The 23620-nt window shown below is 37.2% G+C and overlaps 1 protein-coding gene across 1 annotated transcript in view; it reads right to left on the bottom strand.

Annotated features, from left to right (window-relative positions):
* Positions 1-23487, bottom strand: part of glceb (glucuronic acid epimerase b) — a 53614-nt gene extending 30127 nt beyond the window's left edge. Inside the window, exon 1 of the mRNA XM_055044823.1 lies at positions 23307-23487. The gene's annotated coding sequence lies outside the window, so the exon portion shown is untranslated. The remainder of the gene's footprint in view (positions 1-23306) is intronic.
* Positions 23488-23620: the final 133 nt, after the last annotated feature.

Genomic DNA, 23620 nt, shown 5'->3' on the forward strand with positions numbered 1-23620 from the left:
CATGACCTTGATCATTTTTGACAATTTTTTTCCCCCACAAGTATTTTCCACGAAAAGTAAACAAGAAACCTTAGCTATTAGCATAGGGTCACATTTTTTTGTTCAACTGCAAGGTCTACTGTATTCAGACGATAACAGATTTTATTAACAATTTACTATCACACATAGAGTCGAACGAAAATGGTGTTTAGTCAGTGGTTTGGCCCTAGATTACAGTTATAATTGCTTATGTGGCCATTTGTGAAAATTAATTGCCCGACCCTGTCAGAGAGCGTCATGATTTAGGCTGGCTGTATGTACGTAAAAGAAATCAATATAGATTCTTTTGGACCATTGATCTAAAGCAGCTTTACAATTCAGTTAATAAACAAATGTAATTATCAGCTGTAATACTGGACTTTTGGATTTGGACACTGATGCACTATAAATTAATAACCCAACGCAAATGCACATTTCTAATTTCTGCCATGATTAATTTATAGGCTTTTCAATAGCAGAGTCATTAATGTACAGCCAATCCATCAGTGTGTATGTGGAGAGTGTGACATGGATGGTTTCCTCTGCAATTTATGTAACCGAGTCGTTTCCATCCCCAGTGGAAACATGTTATTAAATTAAAGACGGTGCTAAATTGCTAGATCAAAGAAAGCATATTGATCATTTCATAAAATGTGGTCATTTGCAAAGCACTTTAATTAGATGTTGGAGCAAAGAAACCAGCTGGACACCCTTCTGTCACTGCATGGTCCATTGCAATTTTCGACAATATTTGAAGAGGAAAACAGATCTGAAGCCTTTTTAAATCCAACATCTTGTGTATTTTTCCCCATGTAGTTATTGTGCCAAGATGAAACACACTCCATAGCTGTATTAATTACACAAGCAGGTAAAACACAAAAACAAAACAGACTTTCCTGTGGAAAAAGTCTTTTTAAAATATGTAGGAATGATAAAAGCGGATGCTGGATTTTGGGTGGAAACTTGTGCATACTACGCAGTACAGAGAATAATCTGAAATTAAAAACAGTTGATTTTTTTCAACAAAACATAAGTCTGAAGAGATAAAAACAATAGTAGTCTATGTGAAGGCTGAAAAGAGAGCATCACCATCCAGCATGAGTATACAGGAACTAGAAATGTCAGCAGCAATGTTAATCAATAATCCCTGGCTACCGTGTAACAGCACTAATGCTCTCTGAGGCAGGTGTACTGCAGGAAGAAGGTAAATTTGTAAAGAAAAAGTAAATGTCTGCCAAGTGCGGTTCTCTCTTCCTGAGGCTTATCCTGCAACTCTTCTGGTGTCATTTCAAGGCATGAGCATGTGCCATTTGAACGCAGGGGGAGACGCAGGACCTCCTGCTGAGATTGTTAAGCATTAAACTTTCTTTTGCGTTCTTGGGGATTTTTTTGTGCACTACTTTGCTTCTTCCCTACATCACTTTTGGGAGAAGTCGTGTTCAGTCACATCAAAACCGAGCCAGGCATAATGCGATGAAAAGAACACACTAAGCGCTACAAAATATTCTGCAATGTTTTAATATAAAATTTGTTTTCTCTTCTCTTTAAATCATCTCCCCTTGCAGACTTAACAGATTGCAAATTTTATGTCCCTAAAGCAGTCAGATTGTCATGCTTCTGATGATGTGGTCTAATTTGTGGCTTCATTTACTTGCTGCAAGGTACGCAGGAATGTGCAACATCTGTTTTTATTGAGCTTAGGTTTGCTTATGCTATGATGACCCTAATCCCGCCGAGAAAACAACAAAAAAAGTGACCATCAAAACATCTAGTGATGACAGAAAAGCCAGGGTTTAAATAGGACAGTAGAACTGATTCTCTCAATTCAAGTTCATACTTTGTTCTCTTTAGAGAAGCTAATTATCAGACTGAAACACATGGAGAGCGATAACTAGCACATGGCATCAGTGCCAGAAAACTAAAGACAGCGGACGAAACCCACAACCTTCCTAAACTCATCAAGATTCAAGGACGAGAGTCGGCGTCACACGGTGAAGGTCACTTGTGTAATAACTGAGTGAAATGATTAATACACTTACAATGACATGATGTGCACAGTGATCAAGAGCTCCAGTGATGGATTACAAAGTGCGGCAACCAATTTCCTGTAAATAATACGGAATTGGGAAAGACCTTTTAAAACAACTTGACAAATGAAGTTAACATATCAATACCCTTTCTTCCCTTCTATGTATTTCATCTTTCAGACAATGCTGTAAACATAGAAAGTATCACAGACCCAATTAAGAGAAAGATACACATCATAGAACTAGCACAGCACAGAAGATGCTTTCCTCACTATGCCGAAGACGGTGTAAGAATAATTTTAAACTCAATGTTAAGAGGTGATTTCCATGGCATTTTTCAAGGAATAAGTTTTTAAAATCATCTTTCAAAGTGTCATCAAAGGAAATGAAGGTCAAACAGCTTAGCCTCTCTTCAAGGTTACATTAGCATATCAATTAGCACTGGGCTGATACACATTACTGCCTTTACATACTGTCCAATTCTACTGACCTGTCTGAAGGAAGAGGTTGACGCCTCACGCATGAGTCATCGAGACCAACTTTATGGCTCTCTCCAGTGAAAACGTTTTAAACATTAGCCTCAGGATGCGTCTTCCAACAGTTTGACTGGGACAGATATTCTCTCATTAATTATTATAGTTGCTCCACATCTGCTGCCCCCAGACACATGCAGCCATCTATAACAACTAGTAGTCAGGGTAAGAAAATGAGGGCCGAAGACCCATCTGTTGGCCATTCATAATGCATTCATTTTCCCTTAGGAGTGAGTGGCTGGCAAAACATTTAATGATCGCACCACTGATACCACGACGGAGCCAGCCATCAGCGGCCATCTGATGCCCGCAGAATTATCAGAGCTCAGAGCGTGCCGAGCATAGAGCGAAATTAGCAGAGATCCAAGATGTGGAGCCGGAGCGACCTGATTAAGTGGAAATCTCTTCTCCAAACTAAAGTTAAACTAGCTAAACTGGTAAAGACATGTTTTTTTTTATGTCACTGAAGTTAATAACAAATATTAAAAATGTATTTCAACATTTTATGGTTTCATAAAGCTTCAATGTCATTTACACACAACAGTAAACATATTCAAAATTTTAAACTGGGAGATGTCTCTCTTTCCCAAGTTTCTTGAGATTCAGGGTGTTTTCAGACCTGATAGTCTGGTAAACTCTGTTCGATTGGGGACCAAAACTACAATATTTGTTATATTTTTAAATGGTGTGGCTCGCTTTCACACTGCACTGTGTCAAACAATCCAAACTAATTGAAAACCAAGAACTACTGAAGGAAACAACACAAAAATGACCAAAGACGACATGAGCGCAACTTCCTTCTTCTCAAAATGTACACAAAACAGTGGCATCAGACTCCTTTGAAGGATTTCTCTTTGTCTTTGTTGAAAAACCATGAGCCATTTTTGCCCTCTAGTGTTAGACTCATGTGTTTCTTTTGGTTCTATTGACACAGAAAGCCCTGGGCTATACTCCCCGTCCTGGTTTGGAGTCATCTCTGGTCCACTTGCATCCACATAGGAATTCAAACTTTGCCAGAGTTCACTTCAACCAACCGAGACCAAGGCTTTTAGTTTGCTGTTTTGGTTCGCATCAAAGTTCGATTGTACATTCACACTTCCCCAAACGAACCAGTCTTTATACACAAAGTTTTTGTATATAAAATTTTAATCAAATTTAGTTTGACTAAAATAGAGCCTAATAGAGTTAAATCAAATCAAACTAATAAAACAAGAATTTTATTAAAAGTGAACTAAACAGGCGAGTGTGAATGCACAGTCAGTGCAAAGTTTGTCTGAATTGCTTTGAGGAGTCAATTCATCTTCCACTGTTGGTCCATTATGCTCCATCAAGTCCAAATCTACTGAAGCTGTCCATGAGTAAACTTTAGAGAACTTCATGCTGCCTCATCAGACAAGCTTTAACGAGATGCTGCTTTCATTTTCCAGCAAAACTTGGCATTGGTCCATACAGCCTAAAGGAACCTATAACCGCGCTAAAGAACTTGATTGTCCAACAAATTTCCATCACCCCCATAAAGAATCGATGGACTATTGTCAAGAGGAATACGAAAGACACCGGAGTCAGCAATGCAGATGAGCTCGGGGTCATTATTTAAGTAACCCCGGCTTCCCAAACACCCCGACAAAACAACAAGCAGATCGCCTCTATGCAGCATTTCATGCAAAAGGACCCATGAACAGGTAGGAAGTGTATATATTGTACATAGCAATATGCTAATTAATACTTAACTTTAAAAGGCCCATTTGTATGCACATTTTTATTTATTTATTTATTGGTTCTTCTGTTCTCCAGTTTTTTGAGAAATTGAATTTTCCGTTTTTCAAAAAAATGGAAATTACTGGAATAAATTTGGCTTTCATGTTAAATTCACTTGTATGTCTTTTAAGTATTTTAGGTTATCCTATGTTATATTAATGACATATTTCCTTTCACAATTGTCAGCAAAATGGGGGGAAAAAATTACATTCTTTAGCTTGAAAGCAAACTGAAGAAATGTTCAGTAGTGAACGTCTTAATATTTAGGACTCAGGCTTCATGTATACCACAATGTAAAAACTACAAACTTGATATCCCAAACCAATTTGTTGTCCTTGGGATATCCTCCCACAGCACCATTCCCATGCAACCTCCTCCAGCTCTCGAAACATTAGGGCAATTTTCACAGTGGATTAAGCAAAACAAAGAGTGTTTCAGTGGGTATGGGTCACATGCTGTGAGAAACAGTGTGGCTGTCACAAGCATTTAGGAATATAGATAGTAAATCTGATGGTATTTAGAGGGCCGTTGCTTGCATCCAGGGGTACGATTGCTGCCTCTTAGGGGCGGGTCTGATGCTACATTTGGTTCATACTAAACTTGTTTTTAAAAAACAGTGTTTACAACCTCTCAGACCAAGCTTGCTGACTGAGGAACAAGTCACAAGACCAAGCATGCGCTGTAGCAGCAGGTGGAGTTGGTATATGACAAGAACTGAAAAAAACAAGAAACTTGGAAGCCAAAATGTTCTAGGGAAGATATGTTTTAGACCAAGAACCGCCACATACAAGCTGCATGAGAAAACTAAGTTCAAGGTAAATAAGAAGGAAAGATTTGGAAGCTGAGCAAATACCCATGGTGCCTGTCAACACTCTGTGGTACTTTCTGTGCTGAACTCTTTCAAGCTTGTAGGCAGAAGCTGGCACTTACAATCATGCTATAAGTCACCGAATGAGAAAATAGGTTAAGACTAACTACATTTAGCAACAGAAATAAATTAGTAAAAAGCCTAGGGCTCATTAAGCCTCATTAAGCTTGTAAGACGTTTCAAACTGCAGCTACATAGGCACAAATGATAAAGTTGTGTGTGTTTATGGAGTTGTTTAAAAATAGGGCAGACTACAATTTGGTCGTTTTTACAACTTTTGATTTTTCATTTGAAATTCATGTCACTCATGGGTCACCTCCGGCAGGCAATAAAACGTCACTGAACTGATTGTCAAATAGTGGAACAATGTCTTACTGAACAAATGTTTAGTTTAGAAAACAGATAATAATTTTGTGCACACAATGTTCATTTAAAAAAGTTATTTGGGTATTTATTCACCATTTTTTTAGCAGATATATTATTTTCCACTACTTTTGTGAAGCCAAGACTTCTGCAAGTTCGTTTCAAACACATTGTAAACATTGTAAATATAAGTGCTTAAAAAGGGTCAATGCAAATACCACAGAGGATTTTATGTGCTGCTAAAGCTGAAGCTTCATATTTTGACAAAACTGATTGTGATTTACCCTACAATCCACATTTTTTCTTACTCCACCTTGAAACAATGTGCCTGTATTTTTTGCCGAGATCTGATGTCTCAGATATACACAATAAATAAGCACCTAATGCAGCCATTAAGGTCAGTTGAGCTCCATCCAGCTGGCCAAATGTATCATCTATATGTAAATTGTGAACAAAAGATAGCTGCATCATAGGATCCTCATAACAATTGTGTACAAGAAGTCATTTGTGATTTCAATATTACATACACTGATATTAAAATGTAAATTGAATTCAATATATTGCTCAACTCTAATCATAACAATTGCGTGTATGCAAACGTGCAAACTATGCCAGGCAAAGACTGGATTAAAATACTGTATTTGCTTCTTTGATTAATGTTTGCATTTAATAACTCTTACAACCCTTGCATTTAATTACATGCTGAACTGGCTCAAGAGTCAACACAATGGTTGTCATTCTAATTACTAAATTAATAATGTGGAATTAAAGCAAAGCTAATAAATATGTTTAAAAAGACACACAACTAACTGTGAAATTTTAATTTGACAAATTTTCACTAGAAATATTAAACAATATCCAATAAAAATATAAATAACATAAGCAACTTCCCACTTGCTTTTGTGTCTGAGAGCAGCTCTGAACTTGTTAGCAGCACAGACACTGCGGCATGAGCTCCACAAAAAAAAAAAAAAAAAAGAAGAAGAAGAGGGCTGTGCCCCAGCTGTCTTTCACATGGAGACAAGACTTGCATCTTCAGAACCTTGTTAGTTCTGTAAAAAGGCCACAGACTGCTAAGGAATATTAAGCAGCTGAATCTGTTGAAAATAAAAAGGATTTTGGAAGAGAGTGGGAAGGCTCTGAAAGGCTTTGATGGTACATATCGCTCAATCTACAGCAGATATGATGGAATGAAAAAATAAAGGCAGCTGAACAAAGAAGCTCTGGGGACAGACGAGAGGTAAGGGGTTATTCTTCTCCCCTCTGTTCTGCATATGCATTTATCATTATCTGTCAATCAGAAAGGCTTCGTCCTGAAATGTCATAAATTCGGACTGAAAAGCAATCCAGCCGGCCAGAAATAGAAACAACTAGTGAGAAGTAGAGCATCGCAGTGTTTAGGGGCTGTTTTTTTCCCTCCCCAACTCGGACACGCTCACTACTAGATATTTGCAATGTAAAAACATTTGAAAAAAAAAAAAAAAAAAAAAAAAACCCCTGAAAACTATTAATAAGAGTCCAAACCTACATCGCTTCCCATAACTCATCAGAGGGTTGTTAAAGGAGGAAGCCTGAGATTTGAACTGTGGTTTAACGTTGTAATGTAAAGATGCAAAAGTTTTGAAAACAACCTGATCTGTACTTCCTTCCCCGACCTGGAAACAGAAATGAGGAAGCAGGTCGACTAAATAGGCAGGTAATTTTCCCTGGATGTTACATTTCCACTGAAAAGCTTTGAATTTTTTCTGCTTTGATTTTGTACACAACAGCAGAAGATGAGTCCTCATTGTTTCATAGCTCAACCACTTGAGCTGCACATGCACCACAACTGTCTGTACTCACACTAGCAAAAGGCAGCTTTGGAAAACAAGCTTAAAATTATCTAACATTGAACTAAAAAAATTCATAGTAGCAATGAAACATAAAAAAGTATCCTGAAAGTATCCACTTATTCATATTACAAATTTCAAATAGCACAGAATTTTTGTATTGCATTTTTCTTAAAAAATAAATAAATAAATAAATAAATAAATCAAGTGTGAAAGAACACAACTACTTTATTTTATTGCTTGATCAGAGTCATATTAGTCGGTCTTATAAAATGATCCTAAGTACAGAATGCTAAACAAATCTGAATAAGTGATTGCCATGTAGCTCACATTCAAATCCCACAGTCACCGCATCAAAAAAAAAAAAAAACAAGAATTAATTTGAGGAGTATGCACAGCTGTGTTAGCGGAGCCAACGAGTCAGAGCCTGAAAAGCCTTTTTGTTTAAAAGAAATGGAGGAAATAAGCACGTTTTGATATCGGCTTTTGTTGTGTTTTAGTTTCTTCGTGCATCTCTTACATAAACAAGCTGACTTATTAACGGCACTCTTGTTGAGACCGCTAAATTTAGCCTTATTTTGCATGTCCTACTCCAATCACACTTCAGCTCGACAACCCTGCCCCCACTTCTACAACACCTGCTGTTTTCCAAAAGGGTCACTTCAGTCTTCAGGGAAGAAAAAAGAAAAAACACCCACAATTTTTGAGAAAGTTAAGGTTAGAAGAAGAAGGAGGCCACAGTGAGATTTCATGTAAAGCACTCTGACACACCCAGCTAAAGAATTCAGGAGAAATGTCAAGAGTCTGTAGGCCATTTGGTAACAAGGCTGAACATGTGAGGCCAAGGAGAAGAGAGCTGTTGAGAGGAAGAGCCCTGAAGTGATTTTTGCCTCTTTCAAAACTGACCTTGTCTCTACTTTATTCTGCAACTTTTCCTGGCCTCTTCAAGTAAATTATATCTCCCACCACGGCATCGCTGTACTGCCAATCTGTGGACATCTCTCCTGAATGTAATTGCCGTTTGTCTTTCTGCAGATTGCGAGCTATCTCCATTTCCTTCACTTTGCCTCACATGAAAGGCGAAAATAAAGCAGCATGTCATTGCTGCTTTATTTTTGCAGCAATGACATGCTTTGGCAACAAACACATCGTACTATGGATTGGTTCTGAATTCCTCGTCTGAAATATGTAGTCTTCCTGCTTTGTAGATTTGTAAAAAGCCGCTGCCAGTTTGACGAACTTCAGAAGCCTTTCGATTTGTAGCCGAGTTTGTAACCCAGAGTGTCCATGTGGCTTGGCTTTCACACCTCTGTCACTGTCCAAATGTCCACTGGAACCATTTCAGGAGGAGGGTGTCTGAGGAAATCAGTGTGTGTGTGTATCTATCAATGCCAGGATTAGCTGCATTTTATCTGATCACTGCAGAACATGGCTATGATTACATTTAGATTAGAGCCAAACTGGTAACAGTCTTAATGGCGAGTACATCACAATCAGTATAGATCTAAAAAGCTTGAACATAAGTTCTTTTATTAAATCATTTTGTTCTCTGATGCATAAAGACACAAACCCAACTTCAATGACGATATCCAGTTGGCTGCATCACAATAATAGTCTATTCAACAATGATAGAGCAGCTGTTACGGACATGTTAAGGAATGTGGTTACATTACAAGCCACTCACCATTACACTTTTAACTGCATTGCACAATTCAGTGGGGAACTAGAGCTCAGCTAAATACTGTTTTTTGTTTTACAGTACTGCAAATTATAATTGTATATCATATACATGTATAAGAAGCTGCTGAAATTTTTTTTTATTGTTTTTGCTTCTCAAGGATCTTAAAGAGCTCTTGTAGTTTTTTATGTAGAAACTTAGCAAACCAAGTCCTTTATTATTGCTTGAAGACAGAATTGCAACTTGAAATGCCTCTCATTCAAAAAATGAAAAGTATCAAGGACTAGACAACAAACAAACTCAGTAACACCTTGGTAGACGTTTCAATTGAGCAACAGTGTTTCTAGGTTTGAGCCACTTATTCTAATTCATTATTCCAAGTAGGGCTGTTGTAAACGAAAATTTTAAAAAACATTGGTAAATCTAACAACAGCAGTGTTACTATCAGACACCAACATCAGTCCAATTTTTTTCACATTTGAGCTTTTCTGTAGTTTAGAAAATTAACCTGCCACAATAATAGCTCACTTTCTAAGTTAACCTGAAAAAAATTATTGAAGAATCTGAAGTTATATTCAATTTCATAATAAAAAGGCAGGCTCACAAATACGCTCATAAAAAATGTCTGTAGTCCAGCTTTTTGTTTCTGTATTCATCTTCAGTGAGTTAAATAGATGTTGCCCAGACATTTATAGCTTTTGTGTTCATGTTAGCGACTCATCTACCAGTTACGTGCCGCCACGATGAGCTCATCCACCCATTTGTTGAGACCGGGATGATATGCTAAAGCTACACTTACGTTAGTTATCTAAAACTCAGACTTTTTTTTTTTTTTAAACCAACAAAACATAAAGTTTTGAATGAATCCACAAACTCAAAAGCTCTCAATTCAAAAGTTGAGAATTGCTTAGTCGCGTTAAAACTAAAAAAATACAACATTTCAAGTTGTCACCAGAAAGCATTAATTCACAGTTTCCTTGTGCCATGGTTCTGCAGTCCACATGATCAGCATGCTCTGCAAGAGAAAATCTAGAGTAGCCAAAAAGAAAGGTTGTTGTAGAAAGACAATTTACAGCTCAAGCAAAAAGGCCAGTAGGTTTTAATATCCTTCCTTTCATACAGCAGCAGTGTTGACTGCTAAGTAGCATGAGTGCAATGTCTTACTGCAAATGCCTTTCTAATTTTCTGGAAATAATATATTGAGTGAGATAATGAGTGAGAAGACATAAGCTGACCAGTAAGCCAGGGCTGAAATCCTCTTTGGCCTGCCAGCTCGAGCTGAAGCTCATTAGCAGAGAGGTTGCTGAAATTACAAAAAAAGAAAAAAAACGTACTTCTCATTTGTTTGTAGAATAAGAATAGAAAGACGGAAAGGTTTGCTCATAGCAACAGGGTTTATAGCCTCGAACTGCTTGGTAAGAACTAGCACCCGTCTGTTGATTCAGTGAAATGGAGCTCACTGAATCGAAAGTCGTACTGATGCTCGAGTCAAAGGAAGAAGACATATGCATCTTTGAAGGGTGAAATCCAAGAAGAAGAAAAAATTATTATATATTTGTTGGAGAATGTCTTCTTGGAGCAAAACAAGTTTGCAAGTTTGCAACTAGACAAGGCCAAGTTTTTTTTCCTGACTAAGTTGTCATATATGTGAAGTTTGCTTTAACACGCAAAGAGCAAGTCTAGTGAAACTTCCAGGATGGAAGGTCATTATGACAAATCACTGAAAACCAAGCAAACAAAAAAAAAAAAAATCAATGCAAAATCATCAATAAATATCAAAATATTTAAAGATATTTATAAATTACATTACTATGTTTTCAGAGGTGCAATCAGGCACTATTAAATATAGTTGATTTACTAAAGCAAATGGAGGGCTTGTGACTTATTGAACGGACGAGTGGATATTTTGGTCACTTAACTGTTTCTGAAATGTTTATTTATTCTTTAATGGCTAATGAGGAACAAGTTAGATGGGAATGTTATTTTTTTTTAAATCAAGTTTCATAATATATTTGCCTAATTGTTGTGTCAACAAACACTGTTCAAAGGAAACACAAATTTTATGTTTTCTATTAAATATTTAAGAAAACTATAGCTAAAAATAAAATAAAAAAGACACAACTTGACTAATAACTGAGCCCACAATGTTTACTAAAGCAAAAACAGCAATGCTGGTCAGGTACAAACATGATTTAAATCATCCTTAGTTTAATTACTTACGAGACTCAAAATGCCTTTAAAGTGTTTTGACCCTTTATAGTAGCACAAGTGTAATTTGGCATCATAAAGAAGCCAGAATAACCTACAGTACTTTGTCAGCAACAATTAACAATTACAGTACGACAATTAGTTGCTGACAGAAGGAGGAGATTACAGATAAATCTGCAGATGGTAGTTTTTTAATTTGGTTGCTGTTGTTTTTTTGTGGTAGCCATTTATTTACCAAGTGACTATTCCTGTGGCACAAAGAAAGATGCGCAATCAACTATCTGTAGACTATTTAAGAAAAAAGAAAAGCTGATGAAGCAAGTGAATTAGTTGCAGATAATACCACTGGGACATCTTCCCAGCTTAGTTGTGAAACTGAAAAAAAATTAATAAAATAAATCTTTTGAGCCTAGTACGTCCAGCAAATCCAATAAGACTTAACAGGACTCTTGAGCCAAGGTCGCACCTCATGCCCTAAAATAAAGAAAACTTCATTTGCAAGCCTAATCAAGTGTGAATGTCATAGGGGCACTGCAATTGAGGGTCATAGAAGGATCATTTTGTTCAGGGAAGAGGGATGAGACGTCTTGAGACTGCCGGTTCTGCAATATTGAGCGGTGCTGGGCTGTAATGACGGCTATTAAAACAATTATCTAAGAAAGCCTTCGTTCACACTGGGTGGTAATAGCGGATGGCGGTTATGAGTGTGAATATGAAATAGTAGCCGAGGGAACGCTACACAACTTTATTGCACCAAGCGATTCAATTATCAAATTGGCTGAAAATGAACTTCTATATAAACACAGACGTTCTTGTAAGGTTAAATATTTACATCAGCGTTTTTGTTCTTGCCTTAAAAATAGCAACATAAGACACTTGGGTTTCTTTTTGAGAAGCTCTGCATAAGACTTCTTCCCAGCTTCCGACATAAAATATTCAGCTGGCATTAATGTTTGAAGATGTTTACTTCACTATTTCTCGTGCTGGCTGACAAACGCCAATGGTTTCATATAGTGAAACTGGATCGTGACCAATCAAATATAAAATAACACGCTCAAACTGACTGCAACCTCATAAACAAGCAGAATTCCTTTCCAGGCCCATTAGTAGAGTCTTTTACAGAAAATCCTGCAGCTTGACTGGAGCATCTGAATTGAAAGTTGCCATATCACACCACCAGTCCGAGAACAAGTCCTGTATTATACAAAGAAAACAGGTGGGAGACTCCCACTTATTAAAACTGCATGGCTGATTGTGTTTCAGCGAGCAACAAATTACATAATCTAACCGATGCAAGAAGCTTCTACATCAGAAGATGTATCCTGTTGTGGAGAAGATGGTAATATATTTCAGAAAGGTCACATTATTCGCACATGCCTCAAGCAAAGAAAACATCTATGAAATTGCAGAAAGAAAATTAGGTCAACAACTGTCCAAAGTATTATTAAAAACTGGATGGGGAGCTATGATGTTCATAGAAAAAATGTGGTTGGGAGAATAGTCTTGGATGATCATGAGATCGGCATCCACTTAAACATTTCGAGAAATCAAAACAACTCACAGTTATGTTCAGTGGTAAAAAAATTAATAAATAAAAGCATTTTCACATGCAGAGTGCACAGGGAACTCATGGGGTTTGAGCTATGTAGCCTGAAGCAAACCACAGATCAGTGAAGATAATCAGAGGAATAGGCGTTAGTCTGTTAGCAAGCATAAAGTTTGAACTGTCTAGCAGTAGTAGAAGGTCCGATGATTTCAGATTCATCACCCTGCCCAAGAATGATGTGCACATCAGGGTTAGAACTGGGAGAGATGAGGTCACGAACCTTCATGTATACAGCCTCCTGTACAACACCGCGGGGGCAGTGCTATGATCAGAAGTTGCCATGTCAAAGTTCAGCAAGATTATATGCCCAAAGAAGGAGGTTATTCCATTAATGGAGGTTTTTTTCTTACCTGATAGCATGGCTATATTCCAAGATGACAATGCCAAGGCTCAAATGTTTTGCAAAAGTAGAGTGTGAGACATCGCTTACACATAGGAGTATCTTTTACAAAACATTTCTGTCATAAAACTGTAAAAACAAATGACTTCTGGGCTCCCTTTGCCTATAGCAGTAAGTCACAAGTGATTATAGTGTTGTCCTGCACAACTGTTAGTTTTCAAACAAGTCAGTAGTCTGGGACAGCAGGAGCAGTCGTGATCTTTGACGTCAACATCATGGATATATCTGGCTGTTGGCTGGTAGCACAAATCAGTTATTATCACTGCATCATTTCGTCTTGCAGAAGTCAGCTCAGGCAGGCCTTTGACGATTTTGCTTGGAAACTCCGGTGCATAACAAAAGTAGCCTGGCATCAAACCACTTTTGCTGTTTTGATTTGTTCATTCTGTCTTCATTCATGGAAACATCAGATACGCATCTTAATCCACTCCCTTTTTTGAAATATTGAGTGGCCACCAAAGAGTCCAGACCCCACTGTGAACCTTGGAGATGTGCTAGACAGGAAACTGCACAGTGACCATCTCTATAAGACCTTTGCTAATGGTAGAAAATGTTGCAATATCTCCAAAGTTGCCAATAATGCCACAGTAAATGTGTGGTTTAAAGCTAAAGACGGTCCAATGGAAAAAAATAAAAGAGTATGTGTATATTTGGCCTGTTCGTTGGACTCTTCTCCACCCACATTGAATTTATTGCTTTAGTGTCTGAGGTTTGATGAAAGAAAAGAGCCAAGAAAAAGTGGTTTAATGGTAACCAATGTTAATACGAATAACCAGTAATAAAATCACAATCACATTTTTCTGGTCTTTTGTGACACTAATGTACACACAACTATTGTTGTTTTATAGGACCTAGCGCCAATTAAAACGCGACAATACTTCAGGTTTGAATTCCAGTTTTAATTGCTTAAATGTTCATATTTATTTCAAACGCCACGGCTCATAATGTTTTTACTCCCATTTTTTGACTGCATGTCAAAAAAAAGACATGCAGTCCAAAAAAATTTTTTACGCAATCACCTTGGTGAAAGAAACTGATCATTTGCAAACTAAATAATGCCATTTGCTTGTAAATTCAGTATAAAAAGCAGTGGCACTCCATTATTTCATACTGCCAGTCACAGAGCACAGCAGAAAAATCAAGAGTAATTTACATATTTTTCATAGCACTGCAGGAACATGCACCATTATACACTTTTATAGAAAAGTCCACATCCAACGAGCATAAATAGATGTCTCTCTCTGTGGACCCGAAGCAAATATGGAGACATAGTTTACTTAATTCTTTAGAGTCCTCACACCCTCGCACCATCATTGTTCTCTTCCCAAAGGGTGTTCCTAAACACCACAAACAGCAAATTAGGAAAATACAAGAGAATAGTATGTTCTCAAAATCCTTGATGAGAAAAAGACAGATTTCTTAAATATAGTCAGTTTTAATAGGACATTTTGGTGTAATGTAACACCAGCTCCTGGATGTTAAGCAGTCATCTTATAGTTAACAGCACTGCCAGCCTAATCTCTTCCTTAAGTACATTTATGTCTTCCATATATATGCTGTCCATGTTCCCAACCCTATTTTACTGAGGTTTTAACAGTTGAGTAAGCAAAACCCAGAGTAACAACAGAAGCCATTTTGAAACTATGGCCAAGATGAAAGACACAAAAATCTCAAAGTAAAATTAAAATCCACAAGAAAAACAACTTAGAAGTTAAACGTGAGCTGTTTTTGACATTAGTTATGCTGCAAGCTGATTATTAAAAAACATAGAAGAAAGTCCTGTCCTTAAAAACAATAAAATCATTTAAGTATTCCTTTCAGTGAAAATGCTCTTAACACAAACTTAAAATGAAAGTCACATCTTGATGCACAGCTATTAAAGTAACACAGGTTGACAAATTCAGGTTAAATTCTGAAAGACAATAATCCTACAAAACTTTACTGAATCAGATGTGTGGCTAGTCCAGGATTCATGTTGGTTTAGGACAAAAGAAAGTCAAGAGTGCTCCAAACATAATCGTGAGCCAGCCAAGCAGAACAACTCCCTGTAGAGTTTTTCAAATTCTTCAAAATCCAGTTGGGATCCACCAGCTCCTGATCTTTATCTACATATGTAATCCAAAATGTGTATAAAGATGTATTTTTCACAAATACTTGTTTCTCTGAAAACCGAAGAGCAAATTGGATAATGATTCAGTACCGTTTCTTGTGTCTGCATGCCTGAGAGCAACTGAGGCCACTTCCTTTGTTGTAAATGGTGGTTGGTATTTAATAGTGGAGAGGGGTTTAGTGGAGAGCGCCTGGGGGAGGGATGTGGCTCCAAAGTATGCAAACATAAGCCGTTTGTGTGCTTGCTTTTGAAGCAGGCTGTGTTAGCTGTACTGTGGGGGTCAGAGGACAAGAGCAACATTAGTATCCCACAGAAATGAACTCTCACCACCTCAACTCCAAAAAAAAAAGTACTGAACTGAAACAAAGACTAAAAGATGACAAATATACAATGAAGATTTGTCCAAATACATCAATAAAATAAATACTCAAACGGCTATTATTTCTATAATGGGAGTGGTTGGAAGATATTTCTTCCCATCGTTGTCTTCCCTGGGCTCTCAATTTCTAGTTTGCCAAGCCAGAAGGATGCTGCTGCTTCAACCTCAAGATTGTTTTGAACTGCATCATGACTTGATGTAATTGGACTGAAGGTGATTAAGTTAAATGTGATTCCAACTGTATTAGATTAAATTTTAATTGGAATATATTGGATGAGATATCTATGTTCAACTCTGCAGCATGCTTATGATTCTTCAAACTGCATTAGCGTTAGAAAAATCAAGTTTATCGAGTTTAAGAAAAATAAGCAGGTCTTATATTTATCTCAATTAGAGTTGGATTTTTAGATCAGAAGTTTAAAGTCTATGCAAAGACAAAAATAAAAAATAAAAAAAAAGTAAGGAACTCCATCTACTAAACTTGTAGGATTACCAAAGTGCTGGTGCCGATTGCCGTTCATTAGCCGAGATCCAACTCATGTATTCCTATATGATTGAGAAAGAACTAGAACATTTAGCAATAGTGTAATAAATGTACTTTGTTGATGGTTCTTACAAGAAAGTTTTTTTTTTATAAAACTTACAAAAATAAACTGATCAACGAGCTAACAGCCAAACATCAAGCTGTAATGACTAACTGAACTGATATCACCGAAAAAGGGTTGATTCACAGTTTCAAAACCACTCGGGTCCATCTGCTTTCAATCTCCAGAGGAACCCTTACAAAAAAATAAAATAACAGAAAGCCTTACTGATGTCTGAAATGTGGCTCTTATCCCACTCACAAATCCTCATCATTAATCCCAAACTCCTTTTTTTGTAGTTTCCAAAGTTGAATTCTGAACCGATTTAGATACAACAGTAAAAACTTTTAATGTTACCAAGTGATGCAAAACTCAATGGAAAGTAACATGATTAGTACTTAAAAAAGGTGAACCCATACTCAGACAAACAGAACCTTCTGAATGGATTCTAAGGGTCTTTCTTCGGGCTTTGTTAACCCGAGCTTCCAGGGAAGGAGTCATCGCGAGACAAGCCTTTGTCTGATTGGCTGATCAGCCAAGCCTTTAAACTGTTTTTAAACTGCATTGTTTTATTTTGTTTTTCATCTCCCTGTAGTTGTTCAGAACTTTGAAAGCGCTTTACAAAGTTAATGCTAAGCGTAGCAGTAGTGGTAGTAATACTAGTGTTATCACAATATAGGCATTTCGTGTCAATCAACATTGATGATTGTTGATATTGATAATTATCGATTTATATTTTTGTTTAAATCTCTGAAGTACTGAAGCTGGTATGATGCTTTTCATTCAGTTTCCCTCCATATTTTTTAAAATATTTTTTTTTTATTATTATTATTTTTAAGCAGTTATGAGGCACAGTGGAGAAACCTAAAATGGCTGCTGCACAATTTACTCGCCAGGTTGTTGCTAGTTAACCAAAGAGCGAGTGAGTCAGTTGTTGATGTCACCAAACTTGCTTAGCAAGCCAAGAGATGTTGAGCAGCTAGATCCTTTCCCCTGCCTTCACCTCCCAGAATGCCGTGCAGTTCTGAACCCCAGTTCAGTGAATAGTCTATATATTGAATATTCTATCACATGTATTACCTATTGATATGGATCACATGTCTAATACAATACATATTGTTATTGACTAATTATCCAGTGCTGCTATCTAGTACTCTAGACATAATACGATTTATTGACTGAGGCTTTCACTTTACTATTTTTTAAGTTAATCCTACCATTGAATAAGGGACAACGTTCAACAAAACATTTTAATAAGCCAATTATAAAGTTGCTACTAACTGAAGACTTATTTTAGCTTTCAGGTCTTCTGCATGTGCAAATTATAGCAGAGTCTTATAGTGTTCTTTAGGCCTGTTGTGAGCATTTTCAAGCATACAATAACAAGAAAGCTTTTAGATTCTTCACATTTTAGCTATTCTGCAACAGCAAGAACATTTTGAAAAGACCACACAAAAAAGCTGGTCTAGCAGATCAGCAGCAAAGGTCAAATCTGAGTTTCTATAGCTGAGAAAGCACTTGAAAAACGCCTAATTGAAAAAAAGGCTAAATCAGAAACTGCTGTTAATAGTTTAGAGATGCATCCAATGTATCAGAACCACAATTGAAAAATATAAAAGTAAATAAATATATATTGTTTTTGGGCTGAGAACTTCAAGCCTCAAGCTACAAGCATGTGCAGGCTGGAATAAAGCTGCAGTGACTCAGTAGTCGAGCAAAGAGAAAAAAACTGCTTCAGCAACTTCGAAATGGTCCCCAAATTTGCGATATGACTATACTTGCTGAGATGCACACAAAAGGGAACACATTTTCTTTTAAAGGCAACTGAGCTATACAAACTGAACACCTAACAAAGACAGATGTACTCACAGAAAGAGAGAAATGCAGTGCAGAGAAGTAAAGCAGCAATCTGATTGTCTCTTGGCTCACATTTTATCCACTAATGGCACATAAGAGCAGAAAAATGAGAGGAATTCAGCACAAAACATTGTTACCACCCAGACAGTTTTCTCCAGCAAGCTCCTCAATGTTTCAAGAGAGAGCTTCGGCTACAAGGACACTTGACTGTCCATGTGGAGTGCCACAATGTGTTGATTAAAGGCACTCAGAAGTGCCTGAAAAACCTTTAGGAATGACACGCATCAACAGAAAATCACAGTACAACAAGATTGAAACTTTGCAGAAAATGCTAATATTCATTGGAAAGGATGTAAAAAAAAAATGTTGATTTAGAATCAACTTCACAAAGAGGCTTAGAAATAGTAAAAATGTGGAAGGTATTCAATTAAACGTGGATCATTTCTGAGAGTGAATGAATCTAAAACTTGTTTATTTTTTATATTTCAAATAAAAAACCTCAAGTGTATGACAAAACATACAAAAAAGAAGGTTGAAGCAAAAGGAAAGGCAAAAATTAAGCTTTTAGAATTTGTCTTTGATGCCCACGTCCAGGAGGAGGGTAACATAGAGCTGCATGGGGTTTTGATTCAAACACAAATAAAAAGAAAAAGAAAATCACACACTTTTTTTCCCCAAAACAGCAGATTTCCGTTCTATATCTAAGAAAGGTTAGATTACTTTTTCCAGGAACTTGTATGGATTTCAAAGCTTCAAACAATCATCTTCTCCTCGCAACCAGAACGCAATCTGGTCCAAGCGGTTCACCTACACACTCTCAGTTTGCGGTGCGACATACTGCATCCTGCCTTCTATAAGGATTTCTCATTAACTCACTGACTAATTAGCAGGATGCCAGCTTCTGTCAGCGTTACTGCAATCTGCCACTGCTCAGAAATAGCACAAATACACACTGCGGATTGAGGTTTTGGTTTTTTGCTGAACAAATCTCAGGACGCCGCTACAAAACATGAAAACTTTCTGTTTCTAATAACTGTAACTAGTCAACAACTATTTGTTTACTTACAACATTGTCTGCTTTCACGGACGGATCCACAAGGAGTTTGTAAATTGTTACTGTCAGCGTAATAAACGCAGAATCAAAAGATTTTTGGAATTTAAATAGAGTAAATATATATTTAAAGGACTCCTAACTATTGTCCAATAGTTAGGAGTTGTCCTTAAATAGTCATATATTAAATAGTCAAACAGTCATATATTCCTCTTGAAGTTCAGGGTTACACAATTTTTAATTCATTTGATCGCAACATTGTAACCAGAAAGTTAGAGTGAACTAAATATTGCATCTAAGCAGTCCTTAGTGATTGCAATATTAATCCAATGTTGCAAAAACTATTCAAAGTCCAAAAACTGGTTTCATAAAGTAAATAAATCCAGCATAACCAGTGGCAGTGAGTTGATTTCTTTCAAGCTAAATAGTTGAAAAAAATTATTTACACTGACAATTTAAAATGTATTTTACACAGTTTCTAGCCAATGGCTGTTGTTACATTTTATCTGAGGTTTTTGAGAATTTTAATGTCTCTCAATTTGGAAAGGTGCTTTTAAAGAAAGGTAACAATAATACAGTTCAATTTTTGAAGCTGAAATAAAAATAACCACAACCAGTAATCCTTTTGAAAAATTAAAATATCAAACTTCCAGCAAAAACAACTGTCATTAAATTATATTCTACAGAATTAGTTGTCTCAGGTTGTTTCCCAATGGAGTCCAAATTTCTAAATATGACATTTCTGCACTGCAAAATAAAACAAAAGATTAACCCTAAAATATTGTTACTCTAAGAAAAGCTGCAAAGTGAACAGCCAGCTCTTGTCGTTTTCTGGCTCGATGCAAATGTGAAAAAAGCTGACCAACTTTGACGCAAGCAAGTCATTACGGCTAGATAAATGTGTGCGAGTGTCCTTGAAATAACCAAGCTAGCGGTGTGCTACCAATAAGCAGTGGTGAGTGGCTCCCGGCAGTGGTCTGCAGCAGGATAAATGAACCCGACAAAGTGTCAAGTTTGATCTGCTGTGGCTGCACCTCCAAACTCACAGAGCTTTAAGGATCTGCTGATAATAGCTTGATTCCTGATCATGATGCTGCAAGGCCCGTCCGAGGTCCAGCAGCACCTGAGTCGGTGCAGGACAAACAGCACTTTTGGGCACGCTTTAGCCAACCAATGCCTCAACTGTGCGCATGATGGTTGCATATAAAGAAAAAAAAATTAAAGCTTAAACAAGGAGGAAAATCTGAAAATGAAGCGGCTATTTTCAGCTTCTTTCTCCTCTTCGTTCCCGATTACTGCTGGGTAATTGTGCTGATTAAACTATTAAACTGATGAATTTTGCCCTCATTTTTTCAAGGTTTTCTTAAAATTCTCACATTTATTTTGAAATAGTGGCCTTTTGTGTGTTACGAGAGCCTAATTTGTGATTGCATTTGTGATTGCATGAAATATGTGAAGCACTTGTTGAGAATATGATTAAAAAAAAAACCTTCACCATTTATATCGTTTAATATTTCTAAGAATTTTGTGACCATTGACAATGTGATACCGGCTGCTGCTATAGAAATGTGACTTTTACATCACATAATCAAACTATCTCTAATTAAAACACACTGAACAACTTTTCAAACCGCATTTTATCACAAGTTTAGTTGATTAATTAAAGGTACTTTCACCAGAGTCTAACTATAAAATGATGATATTAGTCTGTAAAGAACTAGAAACTTTTACTGATCTGGCAAAGCAGATCTGCTTATGTTGTCTGGAACTGCTGCCAAAGTTATTCTTTGCTCTTCCATCATTTTTATTTACCTCCTTTTTCTTAAATTTCATAAAACAGACTTTCATTTGACAAAAGCATGTTTTTATTTTCCTTCACTTTTGAAATTTTAAATGTAGTTTTCCTTTTGGCTAAACAATCTGAGACAGAGTGTGTGGCAAGTCTTGAATAATAAAAGTTATCATCTGTCAAAAAAAAAAGCACACCATAAAGAAAATCACGTTAAAAAATTATTATTTTTTTCCCCAAAACATCATCTTTAAAATTTATATCTGTAGTAGCTAGTCCCAGTTTCCAGCAGTCAGTGGGAAAGAGATGCCAATCCATCTTAGGGCAGCATAAAAAAAAGCAGGACAATGAACTATAAATGCACACAATCTCACAAAAGTGTAATTTATGGACACCAATCAACCTAATGTGCATATTTTTGGGCTGTAAGCAAAGACAGGAGTGTCTGCAAAGAATGTACTCAAATGGCTTATGAAGTAGATATTCTGATCCAAACTGAACTGCAAGTGAACCTGGACCCACCCTACAGCCTGTTTTCATGGCACCGTCAGCAGAGGTTCAACTGGCAGCCATGCGGGAGAGACCTGAGCCCAGCACAGCATGCGGCTGCACCACTAGGCATTAATAATTACTGCCTTCACTGCAAACTTTTTAGCTTACGAAACGGACGAAAAATTCTAAACAAGCTTCGCTCATATGCAACTATTTTGGATCGCAAGGCAAACAAATTAATAACATAATTATCTGAAAGTATTTTTGAAACTCAGAGGGAAATAAAACAACATCGGTCTAAGACCTCGCCAGATGTCTTAATGCTGAACAAAACTCCAGCAGATGGGAGTTTTGTTTTAGGAGCATTTTAAGTTGTATTTGAAGAGATCTTGTTTTACAAAAGGGATTGTTACCTTCATTTGAAACAGATGCCATTCTTTTAATACTACAGGAAATATTAGAACTGGAAAGTTGTTTTTTTCTCTCAAAAATATTGAAACTGTTCACTTTAAAAATAATTTTTGGAGGTGTTCACTTTGGAATTTTTTATTATTTTTTTAAATAGACCTAAATAGTTTGATTTTTATGACGCATAAGCATCACCTCAGTCTCTGGGTATCTGTGACATTAATGTATATTGATTGACTTCTAGCTATTTAACTTGTCTTACCTTAAAGACAACTTGATTGCTTAAGATGTAAAAAAAAAATGGTATGAAATATTTTCTATGTAAGTTATAAGTTTTCATAAGAAAAATTAATTTCAACCTTTGATATATTTTTTTTCAAAAGCTTCATTACTTTTGAAAAATTGGATCAGTTTATGCTCACAAACAATTGTACCCATGAAGTGTAATTCCTTGCCGGTAAAGTTTAAGCGACTTGAATAAAAGTCAGTATTTTTCCAGACTTTTGACCTCATCCACAAATTGCAGACCTTTGATCATGAGGCTGGAGAAAACAAATGCACGGAAAAGTCATGAGAACCGTCGTCAGAGCTCAGAATCAAAACAATACCAGTAAGTTTTCAGAGAAATAGCATCTCTTCGGTAAAGCTTGATTTGAAACTTGTTGTAGAGAACATGAGCGGGCGAGAAATGAACTAAACTAAAACATCAAGTAAAAAAATCTATTTGTGAGATCCTAATAGCTGCACAGATTTAAACCAGCGCGTTGTGGGTGGGGGGGTATTTCAGGAGGTGGACAGAGGACTAAGACACCGACCAAAGTAGCTATAATCTGTTTCAGTGGTTTCTAGGCGCATAAACTCAACACCGAGCTTCATGTTGACCGCGGGTCGTTAGCTAAACCAGGGGTAAAAGTTAAGCTGCCACCTCATCACCGCCTGTCCAACACAACAACACTGGGAAACTGATATCACTGTGCGGAGCTGCCAGGCGACCCAGCCAGCTAGCTAGAGCCGTGGCAGCCAGGCTACTTTAATCTAAGCAGATGTGTCGTTAGCATACAAGCTAACGGGGATATTTCATCCCGGAGACAGAGTCGCCAGAGAGCTGGGAAGTTCCTGCATCCCCGCTCAGGTCCTCCGAAAACCACGCTGAGTGATTTAGGACTCGGAGTTTGAGGGGAAACTGCTCGACGCAGCGTAACTACAAAGGTGTGAGAAACGACGAAGCGGAGGGAAAGCAGGAGACAAGTTAAATGATGATTTGATGATGTTAAACTGCATGCGCGAGAGAGAGTGTCTGGAGGAGAGGAGAGAGGGAGCCAACAAGGCATAACGGCAGCAATCTTACCTGCGGGATTAACCTCGCTGGTACAGACCTGGAGTTTCTTCACAGATGCCCCTGGGGGCTGGTTCAGTTAGTCGGTCAATTTAAAGCAGTCCCGCTAAGCCTCGGGGTGAATCACGGTGAACCAAACACACAGCCCGACCGCTCTTCTTCGCAGCCACAACAGCGACTGAAAACAGTTGAAGGGCTGCTTCTGACTGGGAAGAATGTTCAGTATCGCGATATGGGACGAGAACTTGGGAGAATTCTATCGACCAATTAAAATCGACGGCTGGCAGTATGGCAAACCATCATATCACACAATAGTTCCACGGTCT

This window comes from Poeciliopsis prolifica, unplaced genomic scaffold, assembly GCF_027474105.1.
Source record: "Poeciliopsis prolifica strain line A6 unplaced genomic scaffold, Auburn_PproV2 SCAFFOLD021, whole genome shotgun sequence".
Taxonomy (NCBI): domain Eukaryota; kingdom Metazoa; phylum Chordata; class Actinopteri; order Cyprinodontiformes; family Poeciliidae; genus Poeciliopsis; species Poeciliopsis prolifica.